Consider the following 20712-nt stretch of genomic DNA (forward strand, 5'->3'; position numbering starts at 1 on the left):
ACAGGGCTTCCCTGGTGGTGCAGTGGTTGAGAATCCGCCTGCCAATGCAGGGGACACAGGTTCGATCCCTGGTCCGGGAGGACCCCACATGCTGCGGAGCAACAAAGCCCGCGAGCCGCAACTGCTGAAGCCCGCGCGCCTAGAGCCCGTGCTCCGCAACAAGAGAAGCCACCACAGTAAGAAGCCCCTGCACCGCAATGAAGAGCAGCCCCTGCTCGCCGCAACTAGAGAAAAGCCTGCGCACAGCAACAAAGACCCAACGCAGCCAAAAATAAATAAATAAAATTAAATTAAAAAAAAAAATAATTTACATGTTCAAAGAATATAATCAAAAAATGAAAAAGGTATAGAGTGAAAAGCTTTCTGGCCACTGAAGAAATGCTTCAAAAATTTCCACCAGAAAACTACAGCTTTAGGGGAAATCAATGCTACCATTTTCTTAAGTGTTTTTCTTGAGCTTTTCTGTGATTATACAAACAAATATATATATATATATTTCCATCCCGTTTTTACACACTGTTCTACACCTTGCTTCTTCTGATAAACAGTATATCCTGGTAATATCTCATTCGACAGCATAAATATTTCCTTGTTCTTTAAATTTTTTTTTTTAATTTTTTTTTTTTTAAGTTTGCTGTTCTTTTTTATTTATTTATTTATTTATTTATTTATATTTATGGCTGTGTTGGGTCTTCGTTTCTGTGCGAGGGCTTTCCCTAATTGTGGCAAGTGGGGGCCACTCCTCATCGCGGTGCCCGGGCCTCTCACCATCGCGGCCTCTCTTGTTGCGGAGCACAGGCTCCAGACGCACAAGCTCAGCAGTTGTGGCTCACGGGCCTAGTTGCTCCACGGCATGTGGGATCTTCCCAGACCAGGGCTCGAACCCGTGTCCCCTGCATTGGCAGGCAGATTCTCAACCACTGCGCCACCAGGGAAGCCCCTCCTTGTTCTTTATTACAGCATGGTATTTGATTGCATGAGTCCATCAGAACAAACCCTTATAGATTGAAATTTAGGTTTTTTCCACTCTATTCTTACTGTAACAGCACTGCAATAAATATCTGCTACAGTTATCAATTTGCTCATTTACAAGTACATCTGTTCAATAAATTCCAGCTAGAGGAAGTGCTGGTCAGAGGTATGTGTGTGCCTTTGATAGATATTGAGAGATACTGTAAACTGTGTTATGTGGGGGCTGTATCGATGTACGCCCCCTTGAGCAGTATACCTGTCTCCACCAGACTGTCACCATCAGAGGTGTTATTGATCTTTTTGATCTTTGCCAATCAGATAGGAAGTGCCTTATTTTGCTTTAAATGGATTTTCTTATTAATCCCTATAACAATAAGTACTATTATTATCACCATTTTATATATGAGAAATTAAAGCTTACAGAAGTTGGGATACTTGCTCAAAGTTACTCAGATAAAAGGTGGAAGAATCAAGATTAAACTCACCCTTGTCTGTGTCTTAAACAAAACTCCTAACCATTAAGGAACACAGCCAAATTGTCTTGAGACTTAAGTTATATTTCTTATAATTATTTTTGATGATTCAGAACTTAATTCAAAAGGTGCAGAAGGATTTTGCAGTATCTTAGTGTCAGCATTATCACTATAATTATCACTGAACAATAGATGTGTGTCCTAGTTTAAAAAGCATCCTTGTAGATAGAAGGCAGGTAAACCGGCTTCAGTGGTCTCATGTGCTATCACGAATTCTGAAAAATTTCACCCCACCCCCCAAAACTTCAGCCCTCATAATCCACACCCAGTGGCTTGGTTTCACAGCTAGTTGAACACAGAGGGATGAACTTATATTAACTGAAATAAAACTTCATTAAGCCTAGGATGCTGATGTCACAGTAACATGCTTGAAACCTAAAAGATAACACGAGGATTACATAGCACCTTTCTTCTCCATAGTTCAAAGTGCTTTGCAAATATTAAGTTCGGGTCTTCCTCACATGTTGATGGAGTGAAGTCTGCAAAACAAACAACCAAAACCATGTGACTATTCCCTGTCACCTCCTGACTTTATTGGAGAGATGGTATGTGGGGTGGAGAAACCAACTAGATGGGAATCATGTGCTCACATCATTCCAGGCTGTAATTTGGAGACCTCACGTATGCCGGTACTGGTGCAGGTTTGACTTGTTTGCAGCTCTCAGTGGCATGTCTGAGGTCTCTGCCTGCCTGGAGAGGTTTCACAAAGAGGAACCACTGTCACCACAAGCTCAGCTCAGAAGCCATGAAGTCTGCCCAAGAATCCCCTGGGAGGCATTTCATGTCAACGGAGAAAACATGAAGCATTCAACAAACGGTGCGGGGCAAATGGGGGACCATCTGAAAAAGCAATAAAGTCGGACATGTAATGCACATCTTGTACCAAAATGAATTCCAGATGCATAAAAGATTTAAACGTAAAAGAAAAAAAGTTATCTCAAATGGGAGAGGGGTTTTATAGTATGACGCAATACTCAGAACCCATAAAAGAAAATATTAATGAAATAGACTTCCAATTTTTAAAAATTCTGCATAGAAAAACCCATCATAAATAAAGTCAAAGACAAATGACAAGCTGGGAACATTTTATTCTGTAGACTGAAAAAAAAATGCACAATGTGAGAGTTGTGAGCTAAGTTTTATTTGGGGCAAAAGGAGGGCTATAGCCTGAGAGACAGCATTTCAGAGCTCTGAGAAGCTGTTCCAAAGAGGCGGAGGGGGAGGCCAGTATCTACGTGACTCTAGTGAAGCGGGACGTGCAGTCAAGCACACATTTTGGCACAAGGTTGCTGCTAGTCACGAGGAGCAGATGTCACCGTTGATGACTTTAGTGCTTTTGTAGATATGAGAAGATGCAAGAAACGGGGTTCATAAAATCAGCTCCTGAAAATATCTAACTATCTGAAGACCTGTTCTGCCAGTTTTTCCCAGAGCACAGAGGGCCTCCTTCCTGATCTCCAGCCTGAACTCCTTTCAGTGAGGGGGTTGAAGGTCAGCAGCTGCCGTGCTGCATGATTTAATCCTTGTAGAGGTAGATGGCAAGTGCCAGTTTGTAGTTGGCAATTCCAACTATTATCACAGGCAAGTACTCATTTCTGTAATTCACAAAGAGCTTCTACAAAGTAAATGAGAAGACCAACATCCTTAGAAAAGTGGATGAGGAATCTGAACTTACAGTTTTCAGAAATGGCTCTTTTTTTTTAATGTTGTAGTAGCATTTGTATTTTATTTTTATTTTTATTTATTTTTAATATCTTTATTGGAGTATAACTGCTTTACAATGTTGTATTAGTTTCAGTTGTACAACAAAGTGAATCAGCTATACATATACATATATCCCCATATCTCCTCCCTCTTGAGCCTCCCTCCCACCCTCCCTATCCCATCCCTCTAGGTGGTCACAAAGCACCGAGCTGATCTCCCTGTGCTATGCGGCTGCTTCCCACTATCTATCCATTTTACATTTGGTAGTGTATATATGTCCATGCCACTCTCTCACTTCATCCCAGCTTCCCAGTCCCCCACTGTGTCCTCAAGTCCGTTCTCTACATGTGTGTCTTTATTCCTGCCCTGCCACTAGGTTCATCAGTACTGTTTTTTTAGATTCCATATATGTGCATTAGCATACAGTATTTGTTTTTCTCTTTCTGACTTACTTAACTCTGTATGACAGACTCTAGGTCCATCCACCTCACTACAAATAACTCAATTTCATTTCTTTTGATGGCTGAGTAATATTCCATTGTATATATGTGCCACATCTTCTTTATCCATTCATCTCTCGATGGACACTTAGGTTGCGTCCATGTCCTGGCAACTGTAAGTAGTGCTGCAATGAACATTGTGGTATATGTAGCTTTTCGAATTACGGTTTTCTCAGGGTATATACCCAGTAGTGGGATTGCTGGGTCATATGGTAGTTCTATTTTTGGTTTTTTAAGAAACCTCCATACTGTTCTCCATAGTGGGTGTATCAATTTACATTCCCACCAACAGTGCAAGAGGGTTCCCTTTTCTCCACACCCTCTCCAGCATTTATTGTTTGTAGATTTTTTGATGATGGCCATTCTGACCAGTGTGAGGTGATAGGTACCTCACTGTGGTTTTGATTTGCATTTCTCTAATGATTAGTGATGTTGAGCATCTTTTCATGTGTAAGGCCAGACAGTATAAAACTCTTAGAAGAAAACATAGGCAGAACACTCTTTGACATAAATCACAGCAAGATCTTTTTTGACCCACCTCCTAGAGTAATGGAAATAAAATAAAAAGTAAACAAATGGGACCTAATGAAACTTAAATGCTTTTGCATAGCAAAGGAAACCATAAACAAGACGAAAAGACAACCCTCAGAATGGGAGAAAATACTTGCAAATGAAGCAACTGACAAAGGATTAATCTCCAAAATTTACAAGCAGCTCATGTGGCTCAATATCAAAAAAACAACCCAATCCAAAAATGGGCAGAAGACCTAAACAGACATTTCTCCAAAGAAGACATACAGATTGCCAGAAATGGCTCTTAAACTGATGTTCAAACTCTCACGTGGGAAAAGAAAGGCAAATTAAACTACACTGTGATAGTCAAGAATTCGAAAGCTGTTAACAGCCTCAGTTGGCCAGGCTCTAGGGGAAACCTGTAGGCTCATGCTGGTGACAGTAATTTGGTCAAATTCAGGTTTTATGAAAACTCAAATGCTGATGCTCTTTGACCCACCAATTCCACTTCTCGGGGAACGTAATGTTGAAGAGGGTAGTCAGGAAAGGATTCGATGGAAAGGCAAAGTCTGAGGGAAGTGAGGGAGTGAGCTGTGCTGATGCAGCGGGAAGACCAGCCCAGGCAGAGCACCTAAAGCTAAGATGAGTGGAGCGGGGGGAGGGAGGAGGAAGAGGGACGGGGAGGGAGAGGCAGGCGGGTGGTGGGACAGCAGGAGGGCCAGTGTGGCCAGAGTGGGGAAAGCAAGGGGGAGACCATGCGGGAGATGGCAGAGAAGTTTTGGGGGAGCAGGACAGAAACACACATACACACATACATATACACATCTGAATATATACATATTCTTTTTCAGATTCTTTTCCATTATAGGTTATTACAAGGTATTGAGCGTAGTTCCCTGTGCTGTAGAGTAGGTCCTTGTTGTTTATTTATTTTATATATAGTGGTGTGTAGCTGTTAATCCTAAATTCCCAGTTTATCCCTCTCCCCCTTCCCCTTTGGTAACCATAAGATTGTTATCTATGTTTGTGGGTCTATTTCTGTTTTGTAAATAAGTTCATTTGTATCGTTTTTTTACATTCCACATATAAGTGATATCATATGATATTTCTCTTTCTCCGTGTGACTTACTTCACTTAGTATGATAATCTCTAGGTCCATCCATATTGCTGCAAATGACATTGTTTCATTCTTTTTTATGGCTGAGTAGTATCCCATTGTATATATGTACCACATCTTTTTTATCCATTCTTCTGTTGATGGACACTTAGGTTGCTTCTATATCTCGGTGATTGCAAGTAGTGCTGCTGTGAACACTGGGGTACATGTATCTTTTTGAATTACAGTTTTGTCCAGATATATGCCCAGGAGTGGGATTGCTGGATCATATGGTAACTCTATTTTTAGTTTTTTAAGGAACCTCCATACTGTTCTCCATAGTGGCTGCACCAATTTACATTCTCACCGGCAGTGCAGGAGGAAGGAGGTTCCCTTTTCTCCACACCCTCTCCTGCATCTACTGTTTGTAGACTTTGTGATGATGGCCATGCTTACCGGAGTGAGGTGGTGACCTGCACTTTTGAAAGCTCACCCTAACTGCTGTGCTAAGAACAGGGAGTGGGGCGGAGCAGTTAGTAGCGATGGTGTGAGGCACGAGATGACAAAGGGTGGCATCAAGATGACAGCAGTAGAGGTGGTGGGAAATATCCAGGCTGTGGGTGTGTTGTGAAAGTAGTCACTCGGATTTATGACAGATTCTATCTGGGGTTGAGAGAAAGAGTCTAGAATGACTCTGAGATTTCTGACCTGAAAAACTGGAAGGGTGACGTTCTATCAACTGTGATGAAGGAGTCTGAGGGGGAGCAGACCGGGAAGGAGCTCAGGTGTCCAGTCACAGACGGGACCATGCTGAGGTGCTCGTTAGACACGCAGATGGAAATACCAGCTCAACCGCTGGCTATACGAATTTGGGGCTTGGGGGAGGGACCCGGGCCAAAGCTCTAAAACTAGGAAGTCAGCACATATGAAATGGTCATCAAAGCCTGAGAACTGGATGGATGAGGGCATCAAGTCAGTGCACGTAGAGAAGGGAAAAAAAAAGAGAATCCTCCAGTGCACCAACACATAGAGGCAGAAGTGGTCACAGGAGCTGCAGAACAGACTGGGAAGGAGCAACAAGCGAGGTTAAGAGCAGAACCCAAGGGTGGGGTCCTAGGAGCCAGACAAAGGGGGTCACCAAGGGGGCACCGTGAGAAGTCCCCACGCTGCCGGAGGAGCGGGAAGAAGGGCCTGAGAAGGGGTCGTAGCGACGTGGGTCGTCAAGGAGCCTGACCACACACAGTCTTAGATGGTAGCAGGGTGAACGTGAGACCGAGGTGGGGTCCAGAAAGCAGAGAATCAAGCCTCAAGGTGTTACTACTGCTCAGCCAGAAAAAAGAATGAAATAATGCCATTTGCAGCAACATGGATGGACCTGGAGATGATCATACTAAGTGAAGTCAGCCAGACAGAGAAAGATAAATACCATGTGATATCACTTATATGTGAAATCTAGAATATGACACAAATGAGCTTATCTACGTAACAGAAACAGACTCAGAAACATAGAGAACAGACTTGTGGTTACCAAAGGGGAAAGGGGGGGAGGGATAAATTAGGAGTTTGGGATTAACAGATACACACTACTATATGTGAAAGAGACAATCAACAAGGACCTACAGTATAGCACAGGGAACTATATTCGATATCCTGTAATAAACCATAATGGAAATGAATATGAAAAATATATATATTATATGTATTCTATATGTATATAACTGAATCACTTCTCTGTACACCTGAAACTAACACATTGTAAATCAACTTCGATTTTTAAAAATGGAAAAAAAAATAGCTATTACTATCTATTTACAGGAAATATAGGAGAGAAAGGAACATGCTGGACAAAGTCATGAGGATGCAGTAAGCCGAATCCAGAACGTGGGGACTTCCATGGGGAAAATGAGCTTTGTATAAAAAACCAGAAACCATAAATGGCATGAAAAGAGGGGAGGGGAAGAAACTGTTAGAGTCGAAAAACCGCCTCTAAATACAACATGTTGAGTGCCTGAGTTGAGCCAATCTATTTTTTAAAAAAGATGTTTTTGAAACAAACTAGGAAATTTAAACACTGATCATGTATTTATTGTAGATTTGTTGTATGATATTGGTATTGTGACTGGCATTTTTTAGAGTCATTATCTGTTAGAGATGTACAGTGGATGATTTACAGGTGAATGATACGACGTCTGGGATTTGGTTTAAGATACTCCAGATTTAGGGAAGGCGGGTGCATGAAATAAGATTGACAAAATGTTTACAGTCTTTGAAACTGGGTAATGATATATGTCTTTCTACCTTTGTGTATGCTTGAAATTTTTCAAAATAATTTAAAATAAAAAGACAAAAGCTAAATTCAAGACATATAAAAAAGCAGCAGCAGAGAGCTGAAGGGATAGCCAGAAGGAAAGGGCGCTTGAAAGGCTTTTTAGATTTTTTTCAAGGTGGGAGAAATAAAGGAATATTTGTATGCTATGGGGAAGGTGAAGCAGAGAGAAAATTCGATGGTGCCAGAGAGAAGGGAGAATGGCTAGGGTAAAGTCTCTGCCTAGAGAAGAAGTTTTGAGATCTGGTGCAAACGTGGAAGAACGAACCGGTCACCCACAGGAACAGGAGGTAGGCACGGGTGCGAGAGGCTCGGGACATAGGAGACAGGCGCGCCTTGAAATCCTGGAGCTCTCAGTTCCCTCAGGGAAATAGAACACAGGGTCACCAGCCGAGCGTGAGGCTGGGGATGCCCTGTGGGAGGTCTGGGCAAGGAGGATGGTTTGTCCCGGAGGGCGGCCGAGGGGGAGGGATGGTGTGATTACCAGGCAGCGTTCAAAGCCTACTGGGAGTTCAGTGGCCAGAAATTAAAGTGAGCCAGCCGGGTCAGCAAGGGTTTTTCTGTGGCCGGATACCGTGGATGAGCGCAGGGGAGGGAGAGGTGGAGTTTCAACCAGGCTTGTGGTCCTGCCAGGGGAGTATTCAGACGAGAGAGAACCAAGGGCGTTGAGAGCTGTATTCCTTAGAGTCAAGCTAGGTTGCTGTAACGAAGCAATCCAACATTAATTCTGAGACTTAAAGCAGATTTTAGGTCTATTTCAAGCCACAGGCTGAAGTGACCGTTCCAGGTCACTGGGTCCCAGCTTCAGATGATCCTTTAAGGGGCAGAGGGAGGGGCCTTCTCTCGTTTGACTTTCGTGGTAGGGCTTTGTTCCCATCTGAATCATGGGTACTGGGAAGCAGGCACACCTTTACCCGTTATCAGGAGGGGAAAGAACGCATGAGGAGAAAGCACTGCCCTTGTTTTAAAGGCCTAGCCTGCAGGGGTCGCACATCACTTAGGCTCATATTCCGTTGGTAAAACGTTAGTCCTACGGCCACATTTAAGTCAAGGAAGCCCAGGAAATGTAGTGTATATGGCCAGCTGTGTGCTCAGCTATAATTCTAGCATTTTGGAAGGAAGGAGGATGGATAGGGCAGGTGGATAATTAGAACTCTGCAAGGGAGTGAAATAGTAATTGACCAAGGAAAGTATGCTAGGTAAGGAGGAGAGAGGGGTCCGGGGGGCTGAGGCGTGACTGGGAGGTGGTGGGTCGAGGGGCTGTAGACCTCAGCACAGGGAGAGGGTGGCAGGGGCCAGAGGCGGCAGGGGTGGCAGTGGTGGTACCAGAGGATGCTGGCCATTGAGAGTACGAGGTCAAGCTCTAGGGTGTGATCTCACGGTGCATGACTGACCCAGGCAAAAGCCTAGGAAGAAAGGAAGTCAAGGGGCTGAGGGCTGGAAAGCTGAAGCCTGAGCCAAACGGATATTGAAATGACTTAGAATCATGACAGGACTTTTCCTGGAGACAAGGACGGGGAGCCAGCTGCTAAAATCTCTGAGAAATAAGGGCAAAGGGCAGTGAGGTACAGGGGGTGGTGTATCTGATGACGTGAGATTCAAAGCTGGGGTTGGAGGGAGGGGAGGAGTTTGAAACGGGCCTCGAAGAGGAAGGAGACCCCAACTCCACGCCACGCGGCTTATGGGACCTCAGCTCGCCGACCAGGGGTTGAACCCAGGGCCATGGCAGTGAAAGCACCGAATCCTCACCACTAGGCCCCCAGGGAACTCCCCAGACATCCTTCTTAAAAGAAAATTTTAAATGATCCTTAATGTTCAGTGAAAATAATGTTTCAGGAACCCTCACAGGTGGAAAAACTTTAGCATTTTTCTCAAAGCCTTAGGAAATCAGAAGCAAATATTTATCTCCTCTGGATCGCTGAGTGAATCCACACTGGGAGAATCTGTCTAATATCCAGGTCATTTTGTCTCTTTAGTTACAAAAAAATATCAAACAGCTTGTCAAATCTGCCATGTGGTATAATCAAGCCACACTATCATCCAGTTTTAAGGAACTATGATTCTTTTGAATCCTTTCCAAGAATCTCTCCCAGATTATTCCTGTCGCGTTTCTAGTTTATGAATCAGGACTTTCATTCATTTATTTCTTCAACAAGTATTTCTTTCCTTAGCAACCGTTCCAGCACAGCTTTGTCCTAGGCACTTAGGAGGTTATGAGGCAGTCCATTTCCAATCCCGCAAGGGTTTGCAATCTATTTGGGATGGCAAGAGGAAAAACAGAAAAAGGAAGGAAGGAAGGGAGGGAGGGAGAGATGGAGGAAGGAAGGAAGAATGCCTTTAAAGTGGTCAAAACACATGTATCTTAAATTCAGAAAATAATATGCGAAACCCATGAAACAAAAACTATGAAACTTCATTGTGGGACATGAAACAAGGCTTGCAGAGGTGGAGAGACTTGCTGAGTTCCTGAATGGGAAGACTCAGTATTGGAACAATATCAAATATGCCCAAATTCATCAAAAATGCAGTGCACTTCAGTAAACATCCCAACCCAGATTTTTACAAAATTGACAAGTTGATCATAAAAATGATTGGGAAAGGTAAATAAGAGCCAAAAAATTTTTTTATGAGAATGAGAGTAAGTGAGGGACTTAGCCTTTGACAGAATCACAATATCTTCTAAATCTATAATAATGAGAGTCTCACAATTGACTGGAAAGGAAAAAACAAATACATAGAAGAGAATAGAAAGTCCATTAAAAACAGTTGGAAGTTAATGCTAACTTCTAACAGTGAGTTTTTCATATGTTGGACACCAGTCTAATTTTTAATGTTTAGAACACAGTGGTTTTTTAAAATTTGACTTGGAAAAAATTATAATGCTGTAACAAAATTCATTCCATTATCATCTACTTATTTTTGTAAATACAGTTTCTCAACGTTTACATCTATAACAACAAAGGAAAAGTATGAATTAATGTTGAACCTGTCTGATTCTTGCAATGAGTAATATTTATCCATAAGAGTAAATAAGGTGAATCTTAGCTTTATCTGTCATTGAGAAATGCATTTATAGCACAAGTTTATTTTTTATGTTTAAGAATTATAAATTTTTATTAGATTGATAAATTTTGAGCTAGAATGACAGAATATTTTTAGAGCTTCATTAGCCCAGAAAATTAAATTTATATACATATTTTGTTACAGAGTACAATTGAATAATCAAAGATTTTGAAGTATACAAATTGTTTTACATTAAGATAAAATTATGTGGGAGAAGTGAAATAGAAATATTAGTTCAAGGATATCAAAGAATGATGCAAAATCTTTGCCTGTTAAACAAGAGGTATCATGCAGATTTCATTTGATATTTTATTGTACAGTATATTGATACAATTGCTTATGTGATTGTTTTTCTGTACTAGTTTGTCTTGTGAGAGTAGTTAAAAGGATAAGATTCTAGTGCCAGACTGATGGTTTCTAATCATTGCTTGGCTGTTCATTAGCTGTGCACAGCTACTTAACTGCGTGTATCAATTTTCTCATCTGTAAAATGGGAGTGATAATACTACTTCCCTCATAGGGTTGTTGCCAGGGTTAAATGAACTAACAACAAGAAAATGCTTAGGACAAGGTCTTGGGACACAGTAAGTGTTACGGATGGGCTTGCTATTATTTTTAAGAAATAGTGTGCCACACCTAAGAATATCAGAGATGACTGATCTATTAATAAGAAACATTTGATATGCAAATTGGCATACAATCTGCTTAAATAACTAACAATTGCCATGCTATATGTTGTTATTCATTCAACACATACTAGGGGCTTCCCTGGTGGCGCAGTAGTTGAGAATCTGCCTGCCGATGCAGGGGACACGGGTTCGAGCCCTGGTCTGGGAAGATCCCACATGCCGCGAAGCAACTAGGCCCGTGAGCCACAATTACTGAGCCTGCGCGTCTGGAGCCTGTGCTCCGCAACAAGAGAGGCCGCGATAGTGAGAGGCCCGCGCACTGCGATGAAGAGTGGCCCCCACTTGCCGCAACTAGAGAAAGCCCTCGCACAGAAACGAAGACCCAACACAGCCAAAAATAAATAAATAAATAAATAAATAAATAAAAATTAAAAAAAAACAAAACTAACTTGGCTACTGGTTTGTGCTGGTCTATGTGATGTATCTTTTAAAAATATTTTATACTTTTTATAGTCACTAAAATAAAAAAGTAACTGCTCTAACTTCTTAATGTATAGCAAAGTTTAAAGAAAACGTATGAATCCAAATTTAATTCCTTCCAGCAATTAATCTAAAATCATATTTTGCTGTCTAGTTTAATCCAAATCACGAATCATGAACTCCTCTCATGTTTTATAAAGACAAAAACAATTTTTAAAAGGTTGAAAGGTTGGGGCTTCCCTGGTGACGCAGTGGTTAAGAATCCACCTGCCAATGCAGGGGACATGGGTTCAAGCCCTGGTCCGGGAATATCCCACATGCCACGGAGCAATTAAGCCTATGCGCCACAACTACTGAGCCCGTGCGCCTAGAGCCCGTGCTCTGCAACGGGAGAAGCCACTGCAATGAGAAGCCCGTGCACCGCAACGAAGAGTAGCCTCCACTCACTGCAACTAGAGGAAGCCCGCACACAGCAACAAAGACCCAACGCAGCCAAAAATAAATAAATAAATTAAAAAAAAAAAAAAGGTTGATAGGTTAAATAAATTTGAGAAAGGCTGGCTTACACCATAAAGTTACTAAAATGTTGAATAAAAGTACAAGGTTGTCAAAATACCTGCATTAACTTTTCTAGTTGGACTCCAGCACTATTTATGCAGCATTATTAGATAAAGATACTGAATGACAACATATGCACGTTTTTTTCAACTGAATAAGATTTAACTGTAGGCTTGGTCAACGTCACTGGTAGGTGCCAATGGGTCCACATTAACTTTTTCAAGCCACTAGAGTTTTTTTTTAATTGAAGTATAGTTGATTTACACTTGTGTTAGTGTATCAAGCCACTCGATTTATATTCAATGCACTGCAGTACTAATGCACTGCTATTCTCCTTGGTAGTGTGCTAAGCAATGGGCTGAAAATTCAGCCAGTGCTTTCCAGTCTATAACATTAATGAGTTTTACAAAGTGTTTAACTCACTACAACAATAATTAGCTGTGCTTTTGACCTTAATTAATGAATGGAATCTCAATTATTCTTGGAAGGAAGGCAGACACAGAACAGCAATGCTTAAACTTTTTTGGGTTTGGGGCCATCAAAGAGAATCTTAAAAGTATGGTCTCTCTCCAAAAAACTGCACATTCTTGCAAGACTTTGCGTAGAATTCTAGGGGATCTGAGTGATGTTTCTCAAAGTATTGTCCACAAACCATCTGCATCCAATTTTCTTTTTTTTTTAATTAATTAATTAATTTATTTTTGGCTGCGTTGGGTCTTCGTTGCTGCACACGGGCTTTCTCTCTAGTTGCGGCGAGCAGGGGCTGCTCTTCGTTGTGGTGTGCGGGCTTCTCATTGCGGTGGCCTCTCTTGTTGCAGAGCACGGACTCTAGGCGTGCAGGCTTCCGTAGCTGTGGCATGTGGGCTCAGTAGTTGTGGCGCGCGAGCTTAGTTGCTCCGCAGCATGTGGGATCTTCCTGGACCAGGGCTCAAACCCATATTGCCTGCACTGGCAGGTGGATTCCTAACCACTGCACCACCGGAAAGTCCCTGCATCCGAATTTCTTGAGGTTCTATGTAAATTTCATTTCCTGAGTCCCACTCTCACTAGATTGGAATCTCACAGGATCGGGCCCAGAAATAGGACTTGAACAATGTTCACAAGTGAGACTGTTTAAAAACAAACTTTACTTTTTATCAAAGGAAAACACACACACACACAAGCACATACATATCTATCATTTAAAAAGTCAAATAGTCTCCAAAGAAGACATACAGATGGCCAACAATCACATGGAACGATGCTCAGCATCACTATCATTAGAGAAATGCAAATCAAAACCACAATGAGGTATCACCTCACACTGGTCAGAATGGCCATCATCAAAAAATCTACAAACAACAAATGCTGGAGAGGATGTGGAGAAAAGGGAACCCTCTTGCACTGTTGGTGGAAATGTTAATTGATATATCCACTATGGAGAACAGCATGGAGGTTCCTTAAAAAACTAAAAATAGAACTACCGTATGACCCAGCAATCCCACTACTGGGCATATACCCTGAGAAAACCATAATTCAAAAAGCTACATATACCACAATGTTCATTGCAGCTCTATTTACAATAGCCAGGTCATGGAAGCAACCTAAGTGTCCATCGACAGATGAATGGATAAAGAAGATGTGTCACATATATACAATAGAATATTACTCAGCCATAAAAAGAAACAAAATTGAGTTATTTGTAGTGAGGTGGATGGACCTAGAGTCTGTCATATGGAGTGAGGTTAAGTCAGAAAGAGAAAAGCAAATACCCTATGCTAACACATATATATGGAATCTAAAAAAAAAATGGTTCTGACGAACCTAGGGGCAGGACAGGAATAAAGACGCAGACGTAGAGAATGGACTTGAGGACACGGGGAGGGGGAAGGGTAAGCTGGGACGAAGTGAGAGAGTGGCATGGACATATATACACTACCAAATGTAAAATAGATAGCTAGTGGGAAGCAGCCGCATAGCACAGGGAGATCAGCTCGGTGCTTTGTGACCACCTAGAGGGGTGGGATAGGGAGGGTGGGAGGGAGACGCAAGAGGGAGGGGATATGGGGATATATGTATATGTACAGCTGATTCACTTTGTTATACAGCAGAAAACAACACACCACTGTAAAGCAATTATACTCCAATAAAGATGTTTTAAAAATTAAATAAAATAAAAAGTCAAACAGTACTAAAAGGCTTTATAATAAAACCCAGCGATCTCCAGCTCCATCCTTCCCCACAGCCAGTCCCAGCCCTACAGGTTACCACCTTCAACTTTTCTAGCTAGCGTCACTGATATCTTCCTTCATATCTTTAAAAAATTATAGCTTCTGTCATTGTTTCTTGATTTGCCAATTTAAGTCCTTGTCTCTTGATTCCCACCATTGTGAATAAATACTAGACTATCCCTCCCTTACCCCGACCCCACTTTTCTTCTTCCCTCCCTCAGCACAGTTATGTATAATCTTTGTTAAATCAACAGCTGACGTTACATTAGTGAGACTATATAAATATCGGTCACTCAGTGACCAAGAGCCAAGTAATGCATTGCAACCACACTTTTTCTTTTCCTGCACACGCTTTCTTTTTTTCTGAAGTTAATAATTGCCTCATTTTATCATTTGTTTGGTTTTCCAGCTACCTATTGTTAATTTTTCCCCAATGCTCCAGCATCTCTGCCATATACTTATTAAGAATATACTCCTTACACTCGAATACTTCCGTTCTGTTTTTCTTAGCTACCTCTGGAGCCCCTTCCCTTCTCCTGTCCCTAGCCTGTTGTTTTCTAGAGGTCCTGGGTCGCCTTTCCTGCCACCTAGCTGCTTTTTTTTCCTAGTATCTTCTTGCCTGTATCTTCTCTTTTCTTGTTTTAATCCTCTATTTTGCTAACGTACATCTTCCAGCTGCCTGAAAAAGAATGGAGGTACAATGTTTGAGAACTCGTGTATTTAAAAGTGTGTGTATTCTACACTACTGATTTATGGTTTAGTTTAGTCAAGGATCCTAGGATGAAAACAGTCTTCCCTCTGAACGTTTAAGGTGGCGCTCTGTTGTCTGTCACCATCAAGAGCGGCCAGAAATGGCTCTGATGCTGTTCTGAGTCCTGTTCCATTTTTTGATTAGCTTTTCTCTCTGAAAGGTTTTACAGTTTTTTTCCCTTATCCAAGATGTTCTGAAATTTAATGATGAAATGTCTTGAAGTTCAAGGACATGTCTTGCTCTGGGCAGGCCCTATCCATATGGGGACACCTCCCCTTCAGCTATGGGAAAATTTCTTTTATTATTTCTTTGGTGATTTGTTCCCCACTGTTTTCTCTGATCTCCTTTCTGAAGCTCCTATTAGTAAGTCTCTGGATAGATTCACCTACATTCTAATCTTTCCTCGTCTATTTTCCACCTTTCCCAAATTTATCCTTCAGTTCTTTTCATTGAATATTTTATTTACATCATATATTTAATTTTCAAGAGAGCTTTCTTGTTGAGTGTTCTTCTTTCATCGTTTCCTATTTTTGTGTTACAGGCATATCTTACTTTGTCCCTTTGATGCTATCAATCAATTACAGCTTTGAAGTCCTGTTCTCCTTGCATTGTCTGTTTTTTCCAGATCCCTTTCACTTCTGTGTGTATTTTCCTTACCATGTTGCAGGTGTTCATCACATGGTTACTGATTCCTGGACTGCCCATCATACTGAAGAGTGAGATTCTAAACATTTTAGAAGAAGTTCTCCGTGTGGAGCACTGATTTGTGAAATCCACAAGCAGGTGCTCTAGTAGAGAACCGGCCTTCCACTGGGCTCCTGCCACGGCAGATGCCTGGAGAGCTTTTGTGTGCCGCCATCCTCTCTCTCTGGCCAGGCACTCACCTGATGCCCCTCTTTGGCCCACGGATGGATAGACAGTGCCTGGTAGTGCAGGGTGAGGACAGAAGGGCCCTGGGGCCTAACTAGTTCACGTGTAGACCTTCACCCGTCCTTCAGGGACCCTCACCTCCCAAGTGCGGAGGCTTCAGCGCCTCAGGGGGGCTGGCCCGCGTCTTCACTCTTGGGTTTGAACTCCTCCTCTCTGACCAACTAGTTACTCCTCCTTCATCCACTTTCCACCTGCAAACACTTGTCCTTGGCCGAACGTTTGTGGAAATCTCTCCTGACCTTTGTCCTCGTTCCTTGCAGGCCGACACTTTCTTATTCCTTTGCTGTCGTTTTAGTGGGCTTTGAGGAAGTGGAGGTGGGGCAGAATGCGGGTGGGCAAGTCCCAGTTTGAAGCAGAATTCCAAAGTAATTTTTGTGCAACAAACAGGGAAGGGTCAGTGGCTAGGGCGCAGGTGGCATTGGCACACCAGATGACCACTGGCTAAATACAAGAACTGGATGAATTCAGGTAGAATTCACGATTGAAGAGCAATGAAGTGTGATGTCTGTTGAACTACTCACTTAAGCGGTCATCAGACCCCCAAATAAAATCCCTGTCAAATGAACAAGTGAACAAAAAAGAAAAAAAAAAGAAAGAAAAAGGAAGGAAGGAAGGTCACACACATGTTATGTGTAGCTATTTCTACTTACCCAGCTTGCAGATGGACACATGACCATATCCATCTTTGTACCTCCCTGCATTCTCTAAATGTTACGGACTGTGTTCGAGTGTGAATGAGTGTGTGCGAGAGGGTTTCTGTATCGTTCCCAAGACCTCACCTCTGGAGGTGAAATAAAGTCCACAGAATCTGAAATATGTGCCTGAATTTAAGTGCCTGGACCAAAGTTACACACCTTAGAGGCATTAATAAATAGGTAAATATTACCTGAAAAGAAACTATTTTTTTTAAAGTTTGGAAGAAGGAAGTGTCTTGTGGGCAGTTTTTTAAACAGAGAAATAACAGTATCAGATCAACATTTTTACATTTAATTTGTTCAAAAAACCCCACATCCCCGCTACCGATTACCTCACAGAATCCACGTACGGAGCTGGAGATGCAAAAATCCATAGTCCTCGGTCCTGTCAACAGTTGTATTCATGGCCAGTTAGGGTAATGTTCCTTCAAATGTAGGAAAATATGCAATAAAAAATTGAGTTTGCTATGTTTAAATTCTTATTAAAATTTAAAAATTATTTTTCACACAACTATGTATAAAATAGACAACTAACGAGAACCTACTGTACAGCACAGGGAACTCTACTCAATGCTCTGTGGTGACCTAAACGGGAAGGAAATCCAAAAAAGAGAGGATATATGTGTATGTATGGCTGATTCACTTTGCTGTACGGCAGAAACTAACAACATTGTAAAGCAACTATACTCCAATAAAAATTAATTAAAAAATTATTTTCACCATTCCTTTATTCTTGCCTCTTATAAATGATTTGCAAAATGACATCAAAATATGAAAACAAGAGAGGAGGTCCACTGGTGATGACTGTTCCCCTGGTACACTGAGAGTTAAGCAGGTAGGGTTTATTTGCCTCGAATAACAAGCAATTGAGGACAGAAAACAGGACCCTCTCCTATACACTGCTTTTGGCTTCAGATACTAGCAAATTATCTCACTGAATGGGGAAGGTCAGCCGGGGTACAGGGACCGTGGCTCAATAACGTTATCGAGGGACACACCTCCCTGCTCTGGCTGGTTTCATGCTCAGGCTGCAGCAAAAGAGCTATCGTGTTACCTGTAGACATACAACCTCCAAAGGAAGGGAAAACCCCACCTCCTTCCTTATAGAAGAGTGCAGAAACTTCCAGAACGCCTCCTTCCCCTCCAGCTCCTTTCCCTCTTGCCTCCTGTTCCCCATTAGCTCATTCCTGAGCTACCACCTTGCAAAAGCAACGGGATTTCCCATAGATCTTTCAGACTCAGGCTGGGGACAGTGTCGGTCTGCCCTGAGGCACGCAGGCCTGGGGGAGGAACGGACACCTGAACAAAACTGGGCTTCTGTTGGGAAGAAGGGGGTAACAGGAATCGGGTAGGCTACAGGCTCCACGACATTCTAATTGTGGAAGCAAAACACCTAAAGCAATTTACGGAACTCACACTCAGATTGGAGGGAACGCTCACTGGGACTCAGAATGGAATAGGACCAGGAAGTCAGCCTTCCCATCTGAGACCTATTCTGCATCTCCAGACCCTCAGGGTATTGTCTGAGTTCCTCCTCCTCCCCATGGCTGCCTGCAGGAGCAGCCAGCGGATTATTTTCCAAGACGGAGGATGAGGTGGATGAGACTATGGAAGGACCAGTGCTGGAGCCTGGGACGACGCCAAGCCTCAGGCGTGAAGCAGTGACCAACGGATGCCAGGGGACACAAGGGGTTTCTGAAGAGGCCCGGAACAGCCAGGAGGAGAAACAATGAAGCTGGGGTGCAAGGGCTGTCTGGAGCTGTCTCCCAGAACTCGGCTGGTTAGGATTTTTGTAACACTTAAAATCCAAAGCAAGAGAGGTGAGGCCAGAACCAGGATGAGGAACAACGTGGAGTTGAGAGGAAGCAAAGTGGGAGAAGGGCACCATTTCAGTTCCTTTTTTCTCCCCTAACTGAAGTGTTGTCTTTAGTTGGAAATGCACACTTTTCCTTTAGAGTTGCCCAGTCAGGTCCAAAATTGAGAAAGATGGCGGGGCAGGCTGAGTTTTTAATTGTCTCTTGTGGATGATCCCACAGACTTGGACAGGGGTGGGACAGAAACAGCCCTTGGAGGTGAGGAACAAAGGACACCACAGCAAATTCCTCTTTGGTACGCTGTTGCAAGAGCTGCTAGGCACACCACGAGTATGCAGATTTTAGTTTTAAGAATAAAAGACATTTTCTGACGAAGGATGGGGTAAGGAACGGTGGTGTGTGGCCGGCCATAATATGACCCGGGACCTTGTCTTAATAAAATCACAGCAGATGAGACCAATACCTGAAATACAGGATACTGACCAATACTGGCAGTCCTGTGAGGTAGATGTTTTCAATAAACAGAGAGAAACACCAGAGCTGCAAATCAGGGTTCTGTGCACACGCCATCATGGAAAAGGATGAACCAGCATGAACATTTCATCCACCATTTTAATGGTAAAAATCTGAAGGAAAAAAAAAATGACTGCGTTTCAATTTCTACCACCTTTCCCATACTTTTGTGAAATTTCAGCACATCTTCACTCACAGCTAGTTTCCCACCAAGGCCAGAAACCTACGCAATAAAAAATGATAATGCAAATTAAACTGGGCCCAGAAGAGATATGTTGGATTATATTTCTATTCATGGAAATACATTTGCCTTTTTGAGTCTCCAGGAGTCCTCCTTCCAATAAGTCTAAGAGAATCCAGGTGAAGCGCTCAGTGACCGCGGCTCATGGTGTGGGTCGGGATCTCACCACCGTGGAAAAGCTGGGCAGCCAGCGCTGGAAGGCTGGTCCCTCACACCGCAGCCGGGAGTTCTCACAGACCCAGGGAGGGGCTGGCAGGTGAGTGAACTCAGGTACCATGGTAAGTCCTCCCTTCCCCACACCAAATACCGTCTGCCTGGTATCAGGTTAGGATGTGCTCTGTTACATGTGTATTAGGTAAGTAGTCCCTTGTTCTAAAATAGCTTAAGTTTCTAAATCTACGTAGTGAATTCCACGTGCAACTTTTTACGTAACTATGGGATGGTGGCCCAGGATGCCAAACAGCAAATTACTCGACCAAATATTAAAAAAACCCAAAACCTCACATAAGCAAACCCGGAGAACTCTCACGTGGATCCGGCACAAGCGCCAGTACCTTGGGTGTCGCGAGATTCCGTCCAATCAGCCTCTGAGCGGCGACCTCGTGCAGGAAGCCCGCTCCCCGAGCGCACGCCTCCCGCGAACGAGCCCGCGCACCTGCACAGGCGACGGCTCAGGTTCAGCGGCTTTGTCTCAACGCGACAAAGACCCGCCCTGCAGCTCTCCGGGGCTCCGAAGGACGCAGCGCCCCGCGCCCCCCCGCCCCCTCCCACGGGTCCCGGGCCCAGTCCCAGCGCCCCCCGCGCCCCGCCCCCCCACGGGACCCCGGCCCCAGTTCCAGCACCACCCCCAGCCCGCCACGCCAAGGGACCCCGCCCCGCGTCCTAGCGCCCCCCCGCCCCCCCCGCCCCAACACCACCGGGCCCCGCCCCCCCGTCCCACCACCTCCACCCCCAACTCCAGCCCCCAGCCCTACCCCCCGGGTCCCCGCCCCCTGCCCACCAGGGCCCCCACCCAGCTGGCCCCGCCCACAGCCCTCGGGGCCCCCGCTTTAAGCGCCGCCCCCCTCCGCCCCCCGCTCCCGCCCCCTTTAAGCTCCCTGCCCCCATCCACGAGGCCCCACCCCCGCCCCCTTTAAGCGCCCAGCCCCCGTCTCCCCAGGCCCCCTTTAAGCGCCTCGCCCCGC

The 20712-nt window shown here is 43.6% G+C and overlaps 1 long non-coding RNA gene across 2 annotated transcripts; it reads right to left on the reverse strand.

Annotated features, from left to right (window-relative positions):
• Positions 1–1649: 1649 nt before the first annotated feature.
• Positions 1650–20178, reverse strand: LOC137763942 (uncharacterized). 2 transcript variants are annotated; one of them, XR_011073870.1, is made up of 5 exons: positions 20083–20178; positions 19258–19400; positions 17293–17385; positions 2096–2345; positions 1650–1984 (listed from the first exon to the last, which is right to left on the reverse strand). It is a non-coding gene; the product is annotated as an uncharacterized lncRNA (long non-coding RNA). The 2 variants fall into 2 exon arrangements; XR_011073869.1 differs by lacking the exon at positions 1650–1984 and having other exon boundaries at positions 2000–2345.
• Positions 20179–20712: the final 534 nt, after the last annotated feature.

Source organism: Eschrichtius robustus, chromosome 4, assembly GCF_028021215.1.
Source record: "Eschrichtius robustus isolate mEscRob2 chromosome 4, mEscRob2.pri, whole genome shotgun sequence".
Lineage (NCBI taxonomy): Eukaryota > Metazoa > Chordata > Mammalia > Artiodactyla > Eschrichtiidae > Eschrichtius > Eschrichtius robustus.